The sequence below is a fragment of the Centropristis striata genome, chromosome 16 (assembly GCF_030273125.1).
Source record: "Centropristis striata isolate RG_2023a ecotype Rhode Island chromosome 16, C.striata_1.0, whole genome shotgun sequence".
In the NCBI taxonomy this organism is placed as follows: domain Eukaryota; kingdom Metazoa; phylum Chordata; class Actinopteri; order Perciformes; family Serranidae; genus Centropristis; species Centropristis striata.
This window is the reverse complement of record NC_081532.1, coordinates 1,930,881-1,950,504: the sequence shown is the minus strand read 5'-3', so window position 1 is coordinate 1,950,504 and position 19,624 is coordinate 1,930,881. Positions and strand designations below refer to the sequence as shown.

General features: G+C 35.8%; 1 protein-coding gene across 1 annotated transcript in view; it reads right to left on the bottom strand.

Annotated features, from left to right (window-relative positions):
- The window catches only part of keap1a (kelch-like ECH-associated protein 1a), a 40,630-nt gene extending 37,582 nt beyond the window's left edge, over positions 1–3,048 (bottom strand). The window contains exon 1 of the mRNA XM_059353853.1: positions 2,803–3,048. The gene's annotated coding sequence lies outside the window, so the exon portion shown is untranslated. The remainder of the gene's footprint in view (positions 1–2,802) is intronic.
- Between the last annotated feature and the right edge of the window lie 16,576 nt (positions 3,049–19,624).

Here is a 19,624-nt window from a genome sequence, read left to right as displayed (position 1 = left end):
ACAAGCTGTACAGCTTTCTTATTATAAAATAGTTATATTATATTATAGATGTTTGTTTTAGGATTTTTTTAGTATCGTTTTCATATTTTTATTGTCATCTTTAAATTCTATATTTATGTTTTTGACTGTTTTGTCTTTATATTTGTTTACTTGCAATATGCATCAAACAACAATATGTTTATATTTCAGTTATATTTCTTGGAAGTGAAAACCTTGTATGGCAATAAATAATAGAATAATTTTAAAAATTTGCAGTAAGTGTTGTATTCAGTGGTGCTGCAAATAAAGTTGCATTATTTACATTATTGATCCATCTGCACTTTGTTTTTAATTAACCATTACATTTTAGTCTATAAAATATCAAAAGAAGCAAAATTATTTAATTTTTAAAATTATTTCATCAGTGAAAACCCAAAAATATACAGAGACATATTTACTATCACAGAAGAAGCAAAAATGACTAAATTCCCTGCTTTTTTATTATAAAAAATATATACAATTTAATTATATTATAATTATATTAACATGAATATTTGGGGATATTTAAAGACATTATCTTGGACTTTGAGAAACTTTAATGGACATATTTCACAAGGCTATTTTCTTACATTTTATACAAGAAATGATTAGTCCGAAAATAATAATCAATAATGAAAATAACCATCTAATGCCAGAAAAAAGGCAAAAACTTTGTGTCATAGTTTTCCGAAGTAATCTTTGAGTTACTTGTTTTGCTTTACTTTACTTAAATATAAATTTAACAGTGTGGTATTAGTACTTTTATTTATTTAGTAATTTTTGGGTCATTTTGTGTTTTTTTTTTTTTTGGTAATTTAGTGTTTTTTTCTGTCATTTTGTGTCTTTTTTTTGTATTTTTGGTCATTTTGTGTCTTTTTAAATTAAATAAAGGATCTTTATACTTCTTCCACCAGTGCTGAAAACAAATTATTCCAACTTTATGGGCTATTTATCTTAAGACGAAGGGGAATTCCCTTGAACCATAAAATGACACACAATCCTTTAGTTTATCTAAAAGAATTTAAAAAAAAACATACAGTCATGGCAAAAAAAATAAAACTGTAATTTCTTGTTCATTTTAATGCCTGGTATTTTCATTCATTATTTTACATTTTACGTCTTTTTTGTTCATTTTGTGTCTTTTTATTGATAATTTTAAATCTTTTTTTGGTCAATTTGTTCCTTTCTTCAATGCATTTTAATGCCTTGTACAACTAAATGTACATTTGTTTAAACAAATATAATTATAACAACAAAAATAGCTGATAAAAGTTTAATTTAAGAGCTGATATCTAGACATTTTCCATGGTTGGTTCTGTGATATTTGAATATCTGTCTGAGATCTTGAAAGTGATCTATTCAGCGGGGTGAAAGCACCAGATGACTGAGAATATTTGACTCTCATTATATGAATGACCGAGCATGAACTAAACACAATGAGCAAAAAGTTTGATTGCATGGTGCTACTGATGTTTTTTATTGGACAAAAACTCAAAAATATAGTTGTTTTCCAAATAATAAATGATTTTTGGCTGATTGTTTTGATCAGGACTGAAGTTGATTGAAAGATTTAACCCAAAAAAGTTGAAAAATATATATATCAGTAATATTTTTATAGCGTTATTTAGAAGTGGACATGTCTGCCATCAAGTAACAATATTAATATTATTATTATTATTATTATTAATAATAATAATAATAATAATAATAATAATAATAAAGGGGATTTTACATCTTAAATCTGACACTACAAAATTACTTAAAAAAAGACACAAAATGACCAAAAAAAGACATAAAATTACTAAAAAAAGATACAAAATTACTGAAAAAACATTAAATTACTTAAAAAGACACAAAATTACCCAAAAAAAGAGACAAAATTACTAAAAAAAGACACAAAATTATTTTAAAAAGACACAAAGTTACCGAAAAAAGACACAAAATTACAAAAAAATACAAAATTACTAAAAATAGACACTAAATGACAGAAAAAAACTAAGTTATTTAAAAAAAAATACACAAACTTACTAAAAAATACACAAAAGTACTAAGAAAATTACTAAAAAAAAAAAGACAAAAAAATACAGAAAAAAGACAAAATTATTTTTAAAAAAGACACAAATTTACCAAAAAGAAAAAAAGACACAAGATTGCAAAAAGATACAAAATTACTAAAAAAAAAAAAAAAAGACACAAAATGACAGAAAAAAACTAAGTTATTTAAAAAAATACACAAAATTTCTAAGAAAATTACTAAAAAAAAACAAAAAAATACCGAAAAAAAGACACAAAATTATTTTTAAAAAAGACACAAAATTACCAAAAAGAAAAAAAAGACACAAAATTACAAAAAATGACATTACATAACATTTCCACTTCTTCCAGTAGAGGGTTAAAGATCTATTCAGCGGGGTGAAAGCAGCAGATGACTGAGAACATTTGACTCTCATTATATGAATGACAGAACATGAACCAAACACAATGAGACTAAAAAGTTTCAATTCCCCTTTCAGGAGTCTGCGCAGTGGCGAGCAAACAAAGCAACTAAAGTCTAAACTACCGGATATGTTGGAGTCCACAAACACAACACTGCTGCTACTGTTACTGCGCTAAGAAGACACACAACAAACGTCACGAGTGCTGCTCTAACACACACACATACACACATTTACACACACACACACACACGACGGTGTGTGACTATGACAGTGATTTGTGAACAGGGCGCGTCCACCGGGACAGAAAGCGACAATTTAACGCGTAAAAAGCTGCAGATCGACTCACCAAAAGCTGCAGAATCACGTGAGGAACGCGCAGAAATCACTTCAGGGAGTTTCCGAAAGACTTGTCCGACCACAGGAGGTCTTCCCCCGGGCTGTCTGCTCTGGATCTGTCCGCCCTGTCAGGAAACCAGCGGATCCCTTCACATTAAAAGTCTCAGATAATAAAGTGGAGAGAGTCGCGGAGCTGCTGCTGCTCTGCGGCGCCGCGGGAACTCTTCCAGAAGCTGCTGCTGCGGTGGAGGAGGTGGTGGTGAGGAGGAATTTATGCATCAACATGACTCTGCAACTCTGGAGGAGTACACACACACACACACACACACACACACACACACACACACACACACACACTATACACACACACACACACTAAACACACACTGCATGCAGCTAAACGCGTGTTACAGGGAGCGACAAGTCAGTCAGGAGCAGCATTCCTCAAACTGAAACTGAACCAGAGTTATTATATAACAGTTACAGAGCTGCAGCAGAGCAGGGACACACACTTGTGCATGTGCATACACACACACACTTGTGCACGCACGCACGCACGTGCACAGACACACACTTGTACTTGTACACTGTAAAAACAAACTGTTTTTAGACACTTTTGTGTGGAAATGTTGCTTATTTTACAACCTGAGGTCAAAATAAAGTTGAATTGAATTGAATTGCTGAAGTGCTGTCATCTCCCGCTTTGTTCACCGTACACTGTAAAAAAAGTAAATAAAAAAACTGTTGTTTTTACAGTAAAAAAAAAAAAAAAAAAAACGGCAGCTGTGGTTGCCAGAACTTTACCGTAATAAACACGGTGCAACTTTTTCTAATATTATGGTAAAATTCTATTATATTAAGATTGCCAGAGCAGAAACACACACTTGTGCACACACACACACACACACACACACACACACACACACACACACACACACACACACACACTTGTGTACACACACACGTGCACACACTTGTACTTCTACACTGTAAAAACAAACTGTTTTTAGACACTTTTGTGTGGAAATGTTGCTTATTTTACAACCTGAGGTCATTTGAGTGCTGCGATCTCCCGCTTTGTTCACCGACACTGTAAAAAACAACAACAAACAAAACTGTTGTTTTTACGGTAAAAAAACGGCAGCTGTGGTTGCCAGAACTTTACCGTAATAAATACGGTGCAACTTTTTGTTATATTACGGTAAAATTATATTATATTAAGATTGCCATCAGAGCAAGAAACACACACTTGTACACACTTGTGCACACACACACACACACACACACACACACACGGACACACACACACACGTGCACACACGCTTGTACTTCTACACTGTAAAAACAAAGTGTTTTTAGACACTTTTATGTGGAAATGTTGCTTTTTTTTTTACAACCTGAGGTCATTTGAGTGCTGCCATCTCCCACTTTGTTTTTCTCTCCCGTGTTCACTGTACACTGTAAAAAAAACAACAACACAACAAACAAAACTGTTGTTTTTACGGTAAAAAAAAAACAAAACGGCAGCTGTGGTTGCCAGAACTTTACCGTAATAAATATGGTGCAACTTTTTCTAATATTATGGTAAAATTATATTACATTAAGATAGCCATCAGAGCAAGAAACACACACTTGCACACACACACACACACACACCCTTGTACTTCTACACTGTAACAAACTGTTTTTAGACACTTTTGTGTGGAAATGTTGCTTCTTTTACAAGCTGAGGTCATTTGAGTGCTGCCATCTCCCGCTTTGTTCACCGTACACTGTAAAAAAATAACTAAAAAACTGTTGTTTTTACAGTAAAAAAACGGCAGCTGTGGTTGCCAGAACTTTACCGTAATAAATACGTTGCAACTTTTTCTAATATTACGGTAAAATTATATTATATTAAGATTGCCACCAGAGCAAGAAACATACACTTGTACACACTTGTGCACACACACACACACACGCACACACACACACACACACACACACACACACACACACACACACACACACACACACACACACACACACACACACACTTGTACTTCTACACTGTAAAAACAAACTGTTTTTAGACACTTTTGTGTGGAAATGTTGCTTATTTTACAACCTGAGGTCATTTGAGTGCTGCCATCTCCCGCTTTGTTTTTCACCGTACACTGTAAAAAAAACAACAAGCAAAACTGTTGTTTTTATGGTAAAAAAAAAAAAAAAACGGCAGCTGTGGTTGCCAGAACTTTACCGTAATAAATACGGTGCAACTTTTTGTAATGTTACGGTAAAAATTATATTAGCACTGTTGATTTCACGTTTAAGATTGACATTTTATTCCGTATTTTACCTTATAAAAAAATAAAACATTTTTTTCAAAATAAACTCTGTTCTGCCATAAAATACTTATATAAATGCCGCAAATGCCGTAATAAATACGGTGCAACTTTTTCTAATATTATGGTAAAATTCTATTATATTAAGATTGCCATCAGAGCAAGAAACACACACTTGTACACACACACACACACACACACACTGTAAAAAATGTCTGTAGATTTTACGGTGAAAAACTGCTAAACAGTGACAGTAAAATACCGTAAAATTATTTTTAAAAAAAATTTGTGATACATTTTTTATTGGTTTTTCCATTTAGTTTAAAACAAACAAACAAGCAGGTGTGGCAAGCATCAATTGGGCAATAATAGCAACAGCAACAACGAAGATAAAATGGTAGTGTAGCATAGCAAACAATAATAATATATATAATTATATATATAATTTTACCGTAATATTACAAAAAGTAATATCAACAGTTGTTGGGGTTTTTTTTTTACAGTGTAGGTTAAGGGTTAGGTTAAGGGCTAGGGAATTCAGTATTCCACACTGTAAAAAAACCCTGTTGCTTTTACGGTAAAAAAAAATTGCAGCTGTGAAAAGTTGCAAATCTACGAGAAAAAAATGTGCAGATTTATGAGATTTAAAGTGGTGAATCTGCGGGGAAAAATTGCTTTTTTCCCACTTTTTTCTCGTAAATCTGCAACTTTTTTCGCACAGACAAAAATAGCTGATAAGAGTTTAATTTAAGAGCTGATATCTAGACATTTTCCATGGTTTTCTTGATAATAACCAAAATCATTATCAATAAAACCATGTTAAATGTCTAGATATCAGCTCTTAAATTAAACTCTTATCAGCTATTTTTGTTGTCATCATTATATTTGTCTAAACAAATAAACCTTTAGTTGAACCAGACATTAAAATGAACAAGGAATTGAAGAAAACAAGGTGGTCTAATATTTTTTTCCATGACTGTATATGATGAGGCCTTTCAAAATAAAAGCATCATGGTGAAGGATACAGTGATGTTTCCACATGATGTGACACCATAATAACCCAGACTCTATAATCACTATGTGCACTTTAATTTCCATCATTATCACCTGTTATAATGTCTTTTAGTGTCTGTGGCTATGAAAAGGGTGCAGGGTGCATATAATTAACTCGTCTTCGTCTGTTCCAGGTATTAAAATGAACGAGAAATTAAAGTTTTGAGAAGATATAAACTTTATCTGTCAATAATAAATCATATTGGCACAATCGTTTCATGGAAAAAGGTCAAAACTAAATACATTTAAACTGGATTATCTGAGAGAAAAGGCATTGCTACAAGGAGTAGAGCTGTTTTCTTTGCATGAGAAGTTTGTGTTTTTTAATAATCCCTTTACTGTTACCAGGCCTGACTCAGTGAATGAGTTAGTTTGACAGGCTGACAGCGAACGCTCCAACAGAACTCCCTGAAGAAAAACAGGAATTTAAAAAGACGATTGTGAAGACAAAAGGAAAAGCCTGAAGGCTTATTTCCATTGTTCTCTCCTCTATAATCTGTTTATCCTAAAGACATACATTAACCCTTCACTTTTAGAGTAATTTCCCTCTCACACATCATCTGGAGTCTTTTTTCTGTCTGGGATCTAAGATCTCCTCCTGACCTGAGGAGACCCAGCAGACCTCAGATGAACCTTCATGTCCTGAACGTTGATATGTCAAAGAACCGGAGTGGTGACAACACGCTGCCACGCCTTTGGCTGACGGCCACGCAGGAACACATGATCACTCTAAAAACACACATCCTCTAAACACACTGGACGGAGATCAGAACTTCATGAAACTTCATGAAACAACCAGGCCTGTCACAGTAACACGGGTTTTAGGATGATACGTTTTCCCAGAAACTATCAGAATAGAGCAGGGGGATCAAACTCAGATTACCTGGAGGCCGCTGGAGGCAGTATCATAATGACCAAAAAAAGACACAAAATTACTAAAAAAAAGACACAAAGTGACTAAGAAAACACTTAATTACTTAATAAAGACACAAAATGACCAAAAAAAAGACACAAAATTACTAGAAAAGAGACTAAATTAAAAAAAATACACGAAATTACCGAAAAAAGACACAAAAATGACTGAAAAACACTTAATTACTTTAAAAAAGACAGAAATTTCTAAATAAAATACACAAAATTTCTAAAATAAAAGTCACAAAATTACTAAAAAAAAAGACACAACATTTCTAAAAAAAAAAAAAAGACAAAATAAAAAAAAAGACACAAAATTACTGACAAAAAGACACAAATTTTTTTTTAAAAAGACACAAAATTACTAAAAAAAAGACACAACATTAAAAAAAAAAGACACAAAATTTAAAAAGAAAAAAGACACAAAATTACCGACAAAAACACACAACAATATTAAAAAAGACACAAAATGACTGAAAAACACTTAATTACTTTAAAAAAAGACACACAATTTCTAAAATAAAAGTCACAAAATTACAAAAAAAAAAGACACAAAATTTCTAAAATAAAAGTCACAAAATTACTAAAAAAAAAAGACACAAAATTTCAAAAAAGAAAAAAAAAGACACAAAATTATTTTTAAAAAGACACAAAATTACTAAAAAAAAGGACAATTATTTTTGGGGTTATTTTATGTCTTTTTTTTAATAATGTGTCTTTTTTTTTTGTAATTCTGTGTCTTTTTGGTCATTTTTTGTCTTTTTTTTTGGTCATTTTGATGCTGCCTCCAGCCTCCAGGTAATTTGAGTTTGAGGCTCCTGCTTTAAAACACAACACAAAAAAGCACAAAAAGTCACAATATATTGAGTCCAGAATAAAACTATTGTGTCCATTTTTATATATTGAACGATAAGTCGACATAGTAATTATGGTGAAATGCCTAGAAATAATAATGAGAAGCTTTTCCCGCTTCTTCAGAACCAACACAGACTGGTCCAGCAGGTTCACACCTTCACTTTATTACCTGGGAGAGAAGAAGACGTGTTAATTATATGCACCCTGCATCCTTTTCATACTCACAGACACTAAAAGACATTATAACAGGTGATAATGATGGAAATTAAAGTGCACATAGTGATTATAGAGTCTGGGTTATTATGGTGTCACATCATGAGGAAACTTCACTCTATCCTTCACTATGATGCTTTTATTTTGTAAGGCCTCATCATATACAGTCATGGAAAACATTTTTATACCACCTGGTTCATTTGTTTGGACAAATATAATGATAACAACAAAAATAGCTGATAATAGTTTAATTTAAGAGCTGATATCTAGACATTTAACATGGTTTTATTGATAATAACCAAAATCATTATCAATTGTGTCTTTTTATTGGTAATTTTATGGCTTTTTTGGAAAGTTTGTCCTTTTTTTGGTCAATTTGTGTCTTTTTTTGGTCATTTTACATCTTTTTTGGTCATTTTGTGTTTTTTTATTGGTCATGTTAAGTCTTTTTAGATCATTTTGTGTCTTTTTTTGGTTAATTTGTTTCTTTTTTGGTCATTATACGTCTTGTTAGGTCATTTTGTGTCTTTCTTGGTAATTTTACGTCTTTTTATGTCATTTTGTGTCTTTTTTTTGGTCAATTTGTGTCTTTCATGGTCATTCTAGATCTATTTTGGTAATTTTACGTCTTTTGGTCATTTTGTTTCTTTTTTAGTCAATTAGTTGTTGTTTTCTTCAATGCATTTTAATTTCTGGTACAATTAAAGGTACATGTGTTTGGACAAATATAATGATAACAACAAAAATAGCTGATAAGTGTTTAATTTAAGACAATTAATTGCTTTGATGTTTTCAATGGTTTTCTTGATAATACCTAAAATCATGATCAATAAAACCAAAATGAAACCAAATGACATAAATGATTTCATCACATTGTGTCATTTAAACAGTTGATCTAATCATATAAGGAACTGCACAAAAAGTGATGTAATGAAATATTTTTCACTGTTGCGTTGTTTGTTTTGTCTGTATACTTTAAAAAAAAAAAACTATATTTCTCAACCTGGAAGTTTCCTAATGAGGCAACAGAAGGACAGTAAATATATCAGACTGGTATAGCAAAATGAGATTGATATATATTTTAATAAAGGTTAAAAAATATATATACTAGGCCTAGATATAAAATATGTTTTACTTTTATTTAATCGATTGAAAGCTGCACCCCTTGAACAGAAACAATACAGTCATGGAAATAATTATTAGACCACCTTTTTCTTCAATTTCTTGTTCATTTTAATGCCTGGTACAACTAAAGGTTCATTTGTTTGGACAAATATAATGATAACAAAATAAACTCTGTAACGTTGTGTAATTAGAGCGTTTGTCTGCAGCCCTGTGGCAGTTACTCTACAGATGGGTGTGTGCTTTTTTTTCTCTTTTTTTTTTTTGCACAGCATCATATTTCTAAAGGTGTCAAGTAAGGTGACAGTCAGGAAGTCGCTTTGTTCTCGAGGTGAAATAATTATCCACACATCTCACGCCACACCCACCACACAACGAACACGAAGACAGAAATGAGACGCAGAAATGATAAGATCTGCATGCAGGTTCGGGTTGGATCATATTTAAAAGGATTTATATAGTTTAAATGCAGCAGATTGATTCTCAATAAAGACACAACAGGAAATCACTCAGATTCTGGGGAGGATTACCAGAGTGAAACCAGTTATTTCACTCTGTAAAGGACAGTTATTATTTGTGATACAATTTTAAATTTGTGGCTCGATTCCCTTTTGACATATTTGTTTCATATTTTGACTTATTTTATCTTTTGGCGTCACATATCTAAAGCATTTCATTTGTCTCCTTTTATCTTTTTTGTTGTTGTTTTATCATCTGCAAATACTTTTTAAAGGTATAATATGCAAGACAACCAATGAGATCTCCAACCTCAACATCAGAATAGACCATGGATGGGCAACTGGAGGCCCGGGGGCCACATACGGCCCGCACCCTCACTTGAAGTGGCCCTCAGTACAACTACATGCATTTGAGCATGAAATCTTAAAAGTACAGTGTAAAAATGCACAAAATTACTTCTTGTAATTAATGTTGGTCTGCTGTTCTTGCACTGAAAAAAAAGAAATCACAGTAAGTGGTTATTTTTTATTTGCTTCAAACCTTTTGTATTCCTATTTATACTGTTAAACATGCATTTGAGCATGAAATATGTTAAGTTACTGCACTGTAAACATATTTAAAATTGCAGTTTCATCATATCTGGTTAAGTGCACGCTCCTATATGTGGCCCTGTGGTAGTGTTGATGAAAAAGTGTGGCCCCCTGCAGCATTTAAGTTGCCCATCCCTGGAATAGACAGTTTAGGCGTGTTTCCATTAGGTACTTTTCCATCTAGTGAGCCGCTATGGGTGTAGCTTGGGAGAGAGGATACGCCCAAGATCCACCCAACTTCACCAGTTATTAGGACTGTTTCCAGTTATGCCAATACCCAGAATGAGGCGGGTCTCACTCGCCGAAACGCCCCTAATTTGAAAACGAGCCGTCCGAGGACGTCTGGACGTCTGAACGTTCTCCCCTAAAAAAAAGCCTGGTTGCTAAGATAAAATAAGATAAGATAGGGCCTACACTTTATTGTCCTTGGAAGGAAATTTGTCTTGGACTCCAATGCTGTCGTATAAAAAAACTGCTTTACAGTAATAACAGTACAGGTACAGACAATACATACATATAGGCCACAGGCCACATATAACATATACACAGTTTACAAGAAACAGTGCAATGCACACATACATACACACACCTGCCCAGACCCTCCCTCGCCCACTGTATTATACCATGGGTCATCATGATCAATAGTACAATTGCACAGTTTGTTTGGTCCTGGGGGCATTTAGGATCTTAACTGAGGTGGGCACAATTTAATTCCTAAAACGGTTTAGCCTGCAAGTGGGTTGCTGATTGGATAGAACACTAAGCAGGATGTGACGTAATACTAGACGCCACAACAACACGCAACATTTGTAAAAGCTGGTGAAGCAGTGTTGCCAACTTAGCAACTTTGTTGCTATAATTAGCAACTTTTCAGACCCCCTTAGCAACTACTTATCAAGAAAGCGACTGGAGACAAATCCAGCGACTTTTTCTTACTCTTCTTTACGAGCCGGAGTTAGCGGCAGTTAGCTCTGCAGCAGTACAGTGTGTATGTGCTAACAGGCTAACAGTTAGCTCCGTAGCAGTACAGTGTGTATGTGCTAACATGCTAACAGTTGGCTCTGTAGCAGTACAGTGTGTATGTGCTAACAGGCTAACAGTTAGCTCTGTAGCAGTACAGTGTGTATGTGCTAACAGGCTAACAGTTAGCTCTGCATCAGTACAGTGTGTATGTGCTAACAGGCTAACAGTTAGCTCTGTAGCAGTACAGTGTGTGTGTGCTAACAGGCTAACAGTTAGCTCTGTGGCAGTACAGTGTGTATGTGCTAACAGGCTAACAGTTAGCTCTGTAGCAGTACAGTGTGTATATGCTAACAGGCTAACAGTTAGCTCTGTAGCAGTACAGTGTGTATGTGCTAACAGGCTAACAGTTAGCTCTTTAGCAGTACAGTGTGTATGTGCTAACAGGCTAACAGTCAGCTCTGTAGCAGTACAGTGTGTATGTGCTAACAGGCTAACAGTTAGCTCTGTAGCAGTACAGTGTGTATGTGCTAACAGGCTAACAGTTAGCTCTGTAGCAGTACAGTGTGTATGTGCTAACAGGCTAACAGTTAGCTCTGTAGCAGTACAGTGTGTATGTGCGAACAGGCTAACAGTTAGCTCTGTAGCAGTACAGTGTGTATGTGCGAACAGGCTAACAGTTAGCTCTGTAGCAGTACAGTGTGTATGTGCTAACAGGCTAACAGTTAGCTCTGTAGCAGTACAGTGTGTATGTGCTGCTGCTGCAGGAGGTGTTCACTTAGCGATCTCTGTTTGTTTACAACAAGCACCAGACACTCTGTGCACAGTTAGTGATGCCGGTTAATTCACCATCACTATGTTTATGATCAGTGGAGATGCTGTGCATAATTAGCCATGCTGCTTTGTTTATCATCAGCTGCTGACTTTGTGCAGTTAGCGACGATCTAAAACCATACGTTACCTCCAGTAACGGGGATTTAGAAGGGATTTAGAAGTCTCTAAATCCCTCTGGAGCCTTTTTGTAATGGAAACACGCAGAGTGAGCGACTTTTGAGACTTTTGAGACTTTTGAGACTTTCCCGGTGGACACTCTTCCCCCTGAAGGAAACACGGCTGATGTGAGCCTTATTCTGCTGCCTGTACAAACTCCTTGCATTGACATTTTTGAGGGGGAGACCAGTCTCAAGATATAATACATATAAGGCATAATATGCAAGATAACAACAATGTATTGACTGGCAAATAAATCCCACTAGAAATGTGTAGCTGCATTCTGCCCACTGACTATATCTTCTTATTTTCTTGTGTAATTTCTTTCTGTGTGCAGGATGTTTTGGACCGGTTGGGACTTTATAACTGTGTCAGTGAAGCATAAAAAGCTGCAGGTCCAACAGGATGAAACATGCACTTTAATTGCATTCACGCAAAACACAACTTTCCTGACAGTATGTGGAGGTGTGTACATGTTAAGTTGCTCGTTTCTTCTGTTATCAGCTCAATAAATCTGCTTTATCAGTTGTTCTCAGTATTATACTATCTGTTGCACACCTGTTGAGCAGAAGATGTCACTCTTTATAGCTTCTTATGTCACTTCCTCTGTCACTCCTGTATTAATTACTACAGAGAGCCACTAGAGATCACAATCTGTCAGTTACATTAGTCCATTTTATGTGTTGACAATGTTTTCTTGACGTACTAGAAGCTGGAGCACTAACACAAACCTTTAGGCTGCTAACCGATTAACGTGTTATAACTTATAAATCAGCTGGTTAATTAGTTAATTAGTTCTTTAGAAAGTAACCACAATGGAACAGGGAGAAAATGATTTTCTGTCTGTCTGTCTGTCTCTCTCTCTAGTTCCTTTAAATGGTTTGTTTACAACTAGTAAATCTTGCATATTGTGCCTTTAAGCCTCTGAGTTTGTTCCTGGTGCAATAAATGCATTAAGTCTCCCATCATGGACAATAAACGCTCATTTCGAGAAGACTGCTTTCGTTTCCTGTGAACAAAGGAGGTCAAGGTGATTCATATGTGATGATTCATACAGAATACTCAGGTAAAGGTGTGGTGAGTGTCCATGCTGCCAAGGTTTCACCTTTATGACTCACTGACAAACAAAAAAAAGACAAAAACAAAACAAATAGATGTAAAAATCACCATAGAAGTGTTAGGTAATTTATCTTGTTTTAAGAGTTAATTTCTTATTTTAAGTGTTCAACATGCTTATTTCTAGATTTAATAATCTTAATTTAATAAATCTTGTCAAGTGAAATTATCTGTCATTAACAATGTTTCATATGTTACGAATTTATATTTTTGTATTTAAAATCTGAATTTGTAGTTGAAATAAAGTACATATTTTCTCTCTGAGAACTGAGAAGAGACGTATAAAGTGGCATGAAATGGAAACAATATTAATGAATGTAATAAAAAAAAGCCTGCAAGTACAAAATGTTAGTTGCAGAGACACGTGCCAACCAGGAAGACACTCAAAATGACGACAAAGAGACTAAAAAGACACCAGAACAACTACAAAGAGAAGCAAAACAGCTGCAAATAGACTCACAAAAGCTCTGAAAAAGGTCAAAACAACCACAAAAACATACAAAGGGACCACAAAGAGACAGAAAATGACTTCAGCAAAGGGCAAAATAACCACAGGCGAAAAACTAGAGTACAAAAGGAGCAAAAGAGTGTCGTAAAACGAATATAAAGGGACAAAAAACAACCATAAATATGACAAGATGCCATTAAAAAGTGACATAAGTTTTGCCTGTAGTGTTTGTAGGAGAGATGTTCCTGTTCATTGTCTCATAATCCGCCAATTAGTGGTAATATTCAGGTTTTATAGCACTAAATGATAAAGTAAAGTGCAAATAGTTGTAATTTGTACTAATAATAACTGCAGCAGGCGTCAATCAACTCAACAAAGAGACAAAACGCTTCGACAGAGAGAAGAAAAGAGTGAAGGGAAAACTGAAAGTGTTTTTTTTGCAGATTATAACTTGCATGTTTACTCTGGCACTGTCTCACTCTCTATCTGTCTGTCTGTCTGTCTCTGTCTGTCTGTCTCTCTATGTCTGTCTGTCTGTCTGTCTGTCTGTCTGTTTGTCTCTATCTGTCTGTCTCTCTCTGTTTCTCTGCCTGTGTGTCTGTCTCTCTATCTGTCTCTATCTGTCCTCTCTCTATCTCTGTCTGTCTCTCTCTTTCTGTCTGTCTCTATCTGTTTGTCTCTCTCTATCTGTCCTGTCTCACTCACTCTCAGTGTCTGTCTGTTTCTCGCTCCCTCTGTCTGTCTGTCTGTCTGTCTGTCTGTGTCTCTATCTGTCCTGTCTGTCTGTCTGTTTGTCTCTATCTGTCTGTCTCTCTCTGTTTCTCTGCCTGTGTGTCTGTCTCTCTATCTGTCTCTATCTGTCTCTCTCTATCTCTGTCTGTCTCTCTCTTTCTGTCTGTCTCTATCTGTTTGCCTCTCTCTATCTGTCCTGTCTCACTCACTCTCTGTGTCTGTCTGTTTCTCGCTCCCCTCTGTCTGTCTGTCTGTCCTGTCTGTCTGTGTCCCTCTATCTGTCTGTCTGTCTGTCTGTCTGTGTCTCTATCTGTCTGTCTCTCTCTTTCTGTCTGTCTATCTGTCTCTATCTGTCTCTCTCTTTCTGTCTGTCTGTCTGTCTGTCCTGTCCTGTCCTTCTCTGTCTGTGTGCCTGTCTGTCTGTCTATATGTCCTGTCTCTCTCTTTCTGTCCTGTCCTGTCTGTCCTGTCTGTCTCTCTGTCTGTCTCTTTGTTTCTGTCTGTCTGTCCTCTATTTCTGTCTGTCTGTCTGTCTGTCTCTCCCTGTTTGTCTGTCTCTTTATTTCTGTCTGTCTCACTCTCTGTCCGTCTGTCTGTCTGTCTCTCTTTCTGTCTGTCTGTCTCTCTATCTGTCTGTCTGTCTGTCTGTCTCTCTATCTGTCTGTCCTCTCTCTTTCTGTCTGTCTGTCTGTCCTGGTCTCTCCCTTTCTGTCTGTCTGTCTCTCTCTCTGTCTGTCTCTCCCTGTCTGTCCTCTCTCTCTGTCTGTCCCTCCCTGTCTGTCTCTCTCTCTGTCCTGTCTGTCTCTCTATCTGTCCTCTCTATCTATCTCTCTCTCTCTGTCTGTCTATCTAATAATAACTGCATCATGCATCAATCCACACAACAAAGAAACATATTTTTGTGACAAAAATCTTCTCCAGTGAGAAGAAAAGAGTCACTGAACTGAAAATGTTTTTTTATTCTGCAGATGATAACTATATTGTTTTACTCTACCACGAGGCATTGTGCTCGTTCTCGGTACGAGGAAGTAATAAAACAAAGTCCCACAGCACGATGACACAGCAGAAAGCCGGCCGCCTCCCTTTCACTTCTGTCTGTCTCAGCCGTCGCTCCTCTCTCCTTTAAGCCTTATTTCTTTATTCCCTTATTTATTTCTCTCCTTTACAGAGGACGTAATGAGAGAGAACCAGATGATTCTTGGCGTCAGATATTACTTCACCACATAAAACAGCTCGTGCTTGTCTAACTCCAACAGAAAAGGCCTTGTTTGTTTGGGAACACGCTGTTTAAATTAGGGAGGTGAAAGATGGTGAAAACGCTGCTGGTCTCCATCCAGGCTGCTTGTGTTTGGTGGAAGAACCGCAGCGTTTTATTGACCTTTGTGTTAGTTTGATAATGAGAGTGAGGTAAAGCTGTCAGCCTGCACTGGGACGCTGCTGCCCTCTGCTGGGGGAACCAGGAAACTACAAGAACCAGAGATAAAGGGCTATTACGATGATTTTACACATTTACAAATTCAGTACAGTTTTCAAATCTCAGAGCTAAGAACCATATATGTGTTATTTTTTATTTATTTTATTTATTTTATTTATTTTATTTATTTTATTTATTTTATTTATTTTATTTATTTTATTTATTTTATTTAATTGTATTATATTTTATTATATTTATTTTATTTATGTATTTATTCTATTTATTTTTCCCTTTTTTTTAATATATTTTGCAGAAATGTGCAGCCCACTGCACCTTGCATGGTGTGTTCACTTCTGTGTAAAATAAAGGATGGGTTAAATGCAGGTTGAGGTTGAATTTCCCTATTGTGGGATTCATAAAGTAATTTGTCTAATCTAATCTAGTTATTGTATCTGAGCATTTTGCTATACTGCAACATTTTTTATTAATTTTTTCTTTTTCTTTTTTATTTCCCACATAAAGCACTCACATGATAAACCACAAAAAAGGGGAAAAAATAAACAAATAGCACAGCATGCAGACAAGGAATACACCAAAAATAAATAAATAAATAATAATAATAATAATGAAAAATAATAATAATAAAAAATATATATACAATAAAATATATACATAATATTGCAACATTTTAACCCTCATGTTATGTTCATTTTTCAGGAACAGCAATAACCTGAGGCATGTTTAATTATCCAAAACTAAATTTAAAAAAATCCCAATAAACATTCTTTTATTTCAGTAATAACTCAATTACTTACCATTTCAATCAATATTTAGTTGGTATTTAGTTAATGGTGTTCTTTACCTCTCACAGATCAGGTTCAATGAGGATAATTCACTTATTTTTTAAAAATGCATGTTAAGACTTTTTTTAATGTACATTGGAAATACCTACATATAAAATACAATAGGTTTTACATGACGTTGATTTAAAAAATAAAATATGTATTTTATTTTTTTTTATTTTTATGGAAAAAAACAAACATTTAACTATTTGTTTTTAGATTTTTAAACTTTGAAATGGATCAGTTTGACCCGCAACATAAGAGGAGGGTTAATTGTGGACATATAAAAATTTGAAAAATGATATGTATGTATGTATGTATGTATGTATGTATGTATGTATGTATATATATATACACACATACACAAACACATTGTTTTCTCTAATTTCTTGTCCATTTTAATGTCTGGTACAACTAAAGGTTCATTTGTTTGGGAAAATAAAATGATAACAACAAAAATAGCTGATAAGAGTTTAATTTAAGAGCTGATATCTAGACATTTAACATGGTTTTCTTCATCATGATTTTGGTCTAGATATCAGCTCTTAAATTAAACTCTTATCAGCTATTTTTGTTGTTATCATCACATTTTTCCAAACAAATTAACCTTTAATTCTACCAGACATTAAAATGAACTCCATGACTGTAAGTAGCCCCATCAGTCCATTCAGGTTCTACTTTCTGCAGCAATGTATCATGTAAATCATCTACTTCATTTTTTGCCGATCACAGGCAGACATGGTTGTTATTGTGTACGACCCAAAGAAGTAAAATGAGAAGATGAAAGAACATCAGCACCAACTCTGACAAACCCTAACCCTAGCCCTAACCTTAGCCTTAACTCTGACAAACCCTAACCCTAACCCTAACCCTAACCCTAGCCCTAACCTTAGCCTTAACTCTGACAAACCCTAACCCTAACCCTAGCCCTAACCTTAGCCTTAACTCTGACAAACCCTAACCCTAACCCTAACCCTAGCCCTAACCTTAGCCTTAACTCTGACAAACCCTAACCCTAACCCTAGCCCTAACCTTAGCCTTAACTCTGACAAACCCTAACCCTAGCCCTAACCTTAGCCTTAACTCTGACAAACCCTAACCCTAACCCTAGCCCTAACCTTAGCCTTAACTCTGACAAACCCTAACCCTAACCCTAACCCTAACCCTAGCCCTAACCTTAGCCTTAACTCTGACAAACCCTAACCCTAACCCTAGCCCTAACCTTAGCCTTAACTCTGACAAACCCTAACCCTAACCCTAGCCCTAACCTTAGCCTTAACTCTGACAAACCCTAACCCTAGCCCTAACCTTAGCCTTAACTCTGACACACCCTAACCCTAGCTCTAACCCTAGCTCTAATCCTAGCCCTAACCTTAGCCTTAACTCTGACAAACCCTAACCCTAACCCTAACCCTAGCCCTAACCTTAGCCTTAACTCTGACAAACCCTAACCCTAACCCTAGCCCTAACCTTAGCCTTAACTCTGACAAACCCTAATCCTAACCCTAGCCCTAACCTTAGCCTTAACTCTGACAAACCCTAACCCTAGCTCTAACCCTAGCTCTAATCCTAGCCCTAACCTTAGCCTTAACTCTGACAAACCCTAACCCTAGCCCTAACCCTAACCCTAGCCCTAACCTTAGCCTTAACTCTGACAAACCCTAACCCTAGCCCTAACCCTAGCCCTAACCTTAACTCTGACAAACCCTAACCCTAACCCTAGCCCTAGCCCTAACCTTAGCCTTAACTCTGACAAACCCTAACCCTAACCCTAACCCTAGCCCTAACCTTAGCCTTAACTCTGACAAACCCTAACCCTAGCTCTAACCCTAGCTCTAATCCTAGCCCTAACCTTAGCCTTAACTCTGACAAACCCTAACCCTAGCCCTAACCTTAACTCTGACAAACCCTAACCCTAGCTCAAACCCTAGCCCTAACCCTAGCCCTAACCTTAGCCTTAACTCTGACAAACCCTAACCTTAACCCTGACAAACCCTAGCCTTAACCCTAGCCCTAACCCTAGCGCCTGCAGAGTCACGAGTCCAGCAGAAGAACGGAGGAATCCTCAGACCAGACCGTAATCCTCTCCCTGTCTCGGTTTTATGGAGGTTTATATGCTGTGATGCCCATCACCAACAACACATTGGGTCCAGATGGGAGGAGGCAGAGAGAGAGAGAGAGAGAGAGAGAGAGAGAGAGAGAGAGAGAGAGAGAGAGAGAGAGAGAGAGAGAGTGAGAGAGAGAGAAGGAGAATAAGAGAGAGAGAGAGAGAGAGAGAGAGAGAGAGAGAGAGAGAGAGAGAGAGGAGAATGAGAGAGAGAGAGAGAGACAGAGAGAGAGCGAAAGAGAGAGAGAGAGACACACACAGAGAGAGATAGAGAGAGAGCACGGTTGATGTACATCTGTCATGCATTATTGCAGTGAATGCCAGCGCTGCTATCCTGGCTTAGAAACTATGTGAGGAGGGGGTTGATGGGGTCCTCCTTAAATCACAATATGAATCCTCCTCCTCCTCTTCTTCCTTTTTAGTGACTATATCAACACACTTCTCTGCCTCACACACACACACAGAGACACACAAACATTATCTTTGTCTTTTTGTGTCTTTTTTGGTCATTTTACATCTTTTTTTTGGTCATCTTGTGTCTTATTACATTTTCTTTTGGTTACAAAATGACCAAAAAAGGACACAAAATGACCAAAAAAAGACACAAAAAGACCAAAAATTCTTCTTGAGTTGATGAGTTAATTTTCTTATGTTTCTTATCAGTCCTTTTGCGTCTTTTTTTAGTCTTTTTTGTG